At 35.8% G+C, this 4,160-nt stretch overlaps 1 long non-coding RNA gene across 1 annotated transcript; it reads right to left on the bottom strand.

Moving 5' to 3' along the window:
• Window positions 1-1,201: 1,201 nt before the first annotated feature.
• On the bottom strand, window positions 1,202-2,485 carry LOC126606989 (uncharacterized). Its single transcript, XR_007617455.1, has 3 exons — window positions 2,410-2,485; window positions 2,108-2,285; window positions 1,202-1,899 (listed from the first exon to the last, which is right to left on the bottom strand). It is a non-coding gene; the product is annotated as an uncharacterized LOC126606989 (long non-coding RNA).
• Between the last annotated feature and the right edge of the window lie 1,675 nt (window positions 2,486-4,160).

Below are 4,160 nucleotides of genomic sequence, written 5' to 3' on the forward strand. Positions count from 1 at the left end.
AAAATTTGTCGGCCATTTTGTCACGCAAAGCATGTCGTGCAAGACTCTAGCCGACAAAATTCAACATTTCGTCGGCTATGAAGTGGTTCTTTCCCGACAAAATATATTTTGCCGGCATTCTTAAACTCCAACAAAAAATTCTGTCGGAAAAGGATTTTTAAGCCTAAAAATGCACCGTTTTGCCAACAAGATATGTTCGTCGGAAAAGATATTTTGTCGGCACTGCCTTACTCTACCGACAAAATTAGCTTTGTCGGGAAAGAATTTTAATTCATTAAAAAAAAAAGCTTGAAAACACAAAATAATTTCTAATAATGCTGCTTTGATTAGTAATATGTATATGTACAATGGTTATACAAAGTATTATATTATACAATAATCCTATTCTACTCCCATTCCTCAATATCGGTTTAGCAGTAGCTTCGCAATAATATCCTGCAAAAATAATACAAAATCGTAATTATTATGTATGACAACATAAGAAAGAGCATCCTTAAAACAGAAACAATCAAATTGTAGCTAGGAATCTTTCTATAAGTAATAACATTATGGAGCTGCACTGATTCACACAACATCATGAAAAAGATACATTCAATTGAAGATACTTTAACATAACAATCTATTAGAAAATGGGGATAGGCTGCAATTAACACCATAGTTACACTAAACAATGAAAACTTAACCAATTTGTCAACAAGAAAGCATGTAATCCCGTAATCAAGCATATAGTTAGACTTGAATTTCACTTGCATCTTGGATGATAAAGCATGTACTCATGTAATCAAGCATATAGTAAAAGATATTTCAAACCTTGCAATCAACATCTCAGACCACCTGCCATTTGAGAGGTACTCTTTAATCCCTTAATAAGATGCAAATAAAAATGAATGAAAGAAGGTACAATATGTTACGCAATAATAATTAAAAGATATTCAACTCTGGGATTAATTAGTAGCCCTCAAGAATACAAAGAAAATCCTCAAACATAAAAAATTTCTCACAACTTGATCAAATTGTATTAATGACGACAATTGTAACTTATTGGGGAATCAAAATTGCTTACACAATGCTCCTTGCTCATGTCTAGGATAGACATAATGAAACTATTCGTCCATGTACTTGGAATAAACACAAGGCAGAGAAAGCAAAACATACAATATATTCCTAGCACAATCAAACTTACCTGTGCAAAGCTCCTTGCTCAGTGTGTTGTGCACAATAGAGGGACAAAATATACAATATATTCTTGTCATCAGCTGAATGGGAGAGTAACACAAGTTAGGAACCGATGAGAAAACATAACAGAGGGATAATTTATACGATATACTTGAGATAAAATTCACCATCACCAGCCTCATAAGCAAGTGCAACTACATTAACTTCAATCAGGCGCACCTGGAATAAAAATAACAAGACTAATTTAATAGTATTATTATTATAATTTCGATGAAGAGAAGACTAAGTTAATATAGACTTGCACATGTTACCACATCTACATATGAGTTGTGCAACAACTACATATGTTGGATTATTCAAAAGATTTGCAAACAACATGGAGTTTAGAATGGTTTAGAGAGATCCTGGCAAATAGCTAACATTGTACATGTTACCTGTCAATTTGAAGAAGGCATCACTTGCATAAACTAAAGGCATGTCTGGTAAGTGCAGATCAGTTCTGCAAGGCAACACAACCATATCAAAGCAAACAAAAAGTACAATCATCAGTAAGATTGTAAGAGATAAAATTAAGGCTGAACTGAGAAGGCCTACCCCTGATAAGCTGGATCTCTTCCCACAAACTAATATGGCCATTAACTCCGGACAAGATGTTATTAACTGCAGTTGCAGCTCTCGTCTTCTCTACATCACTTGCCTTGCACCATTTTTCAATGTCGGATCCTGCGTGTTACATAGTAAACTAAGACTCAACCACAACAAAATTTTGGTCACAATCAAAACCAGAAACCACGATCAACATAGCTAGAACACCAAAAAGAATGTAATTTAACATTAACATCACAACCAATCATAGATAACAGGAAGCCACAATTGAAAAGTTATATATTACAACATTACTTGGAACAAAAGAATTGAGATGTGGCATTACACGAATCTTTACTATCAGCATCATCTAGTGCAGATTCCAAAACCTTCGCCCTGTTCCTCAATCCCTTCCACAAAACATTCGCCCCTCTGTGTTCGGTCGAGTCACAAATAACATGTGGGGATTAGGAAGTGGATCAGCAATCAAAATTAATAATCCAAATTGTCGTATACACCAAGCCCTGCAACTTAAAAGGTTAAATTAAATTTTCCAACTTAAAACCCTATATTAAATTCTACAAATTGAAATGGCAGACATAGAATTAGAGAGGAGAAGGAAGATAATCACTTAAAGAGATCACTGACCTTCGAGTTCTTGGCAGCTTTGATGGTTTTTTTTTATCCACCCTAATAAACATAACACACAATAGGCTCGCAACCTAATACAAATTCAAGCCCACAAATTCCAATTCAATTTTGACAAAACAAATCGAAAAAGAAAATTGAAAACCTTAAGAGAATTACAGAGACAACTGATGGGTTTATGCACCAGAACTAGAATTGAAGAGGACAATTAGAAGGGAAAGAAAAAAAAACCTTTTCGAGGGCTTTGAATTTGACGCCGGTTTCGATCTGTGTATTTGCAGCGACGAGGGAGAGGGAAAGGGAGAAGGAGTGGGACGGAGAGACAACAGCTTCGTGTTTGACTAAAATGCTTAATTCTTTTCTTTCTTTTTTTCTAACTCCGCGCTTCTATTTTGAAACCGCTCTTCCAATTTGAAACCGCGCTTTTATTCCGCGCCTCATTTTTGGTTAATAGTTTTACCCTCAGCCGAGGAAATATTTTTTGTTGCCCCGAAATCGTCGTCTAGTATTCTAAGATAGCAGGGAAGGACAGTTTACCCGTCAAAATTAAACTAGTCGGGACATTGCATTTATGCCGACAAAATGATGGTCGGTTAACAGTCGAATTTTCTCGGCTAAAATTAATGCTATAAATTGGTTTTGGCTTGAATATTTAGTCGACAAATTAAAATTTTAGTCGGTAGAGGACTCTTGTGCCGATAAAATTTTACTCTGTCGGCTTAGAATTTGTCGGCAAAATAAGATTTTCTAGTAGTGTCCAACCTCTTATGCACCTCGATGAATAGATACAAGCCATCCTGTTTCACACGCCAAGCGCACCAGTTTCTAGCACATCTAGTGGCATCTCTTTTAGCATTGAAGATGTCGAAATGCCCCTTTACGATACCCCAACTCATATCACAAGATAAAACAGCAGTAGTGTTAATGTTGACGGTCCAGCTGAAGTCATTCAAAAATGGGATCGAATGAGTGCTCGGATCTATGCCTGCAGCTTGACAATGAACATTCAGGTTGGTGTTTCGAGCCAAGTCATTAAAAACGGTTACCCGATAATCAGCCATTGAGCTGCAGATGGACAATGTGAGCAGAAGAAGGAAAAAGACTGCTACGATGTTCATGTTGGTATTTTTCAGAACCTTGATGAAGATGGTTGATCAGATGGTGCTTGATATAATTTCATGCTTTAGTTTCCTTTAAATAGAAAAAGCTGGGTGAGATAAACCAATTGAGATGGTAACTGTTTTGTGTTGGAGGTCCCTCATTATGTGTCGGTATTTGGACTTCCAAGGCTTCGTTCATGCATTGACATGGGTTGATTAGAGTTTATTCATGCATTTTGACCAAAAAAAAAATAAAATTAAGAAAGAGTTCATTTATGCATTGTGATTAGTTCCAAGGTATGGTTTAATGCGTGTAGGTATTGTATTGGCCGGTGTTTTCATGCATAGTTTTTTTTTATATGTAATGGTATATGGTAATGGTGGTCTTATTATCTTATCTTACTAACTAGTACTACGGTTTAGTGATAATTTTCATCATTTACAAATGAGAAATCTCAAGTTAAATTACATGAATGAGGAGAGCGTATTATATTCATGTTAAGTTTGATAAATAAAAAAAAGGGGGCATTTCATTGTCGATCCATTTGTTTAACCGTACATAGGGTCTAGTCCAACCACAACAAATTAAAAGGTTACGGTCCGGTCCAACGTCATAAACCTAGCTGCCACATAGACATCTAGGTATTGTTC

This window comes from Malus sylvestris, chromosome 16, assembly GCF_916048215.2.
Source record: "Malus sylvestris chromosome 16, drMalSylv7.2, whole genome shotgun sequence".
In the NCBI taxonomy this organism is placed as follows: Eukaryota; Viridiplantae; Streptophyta; class Magnoliopsida; order Rosales; family Rosaceae; genus Malus; species Malus sylvestris.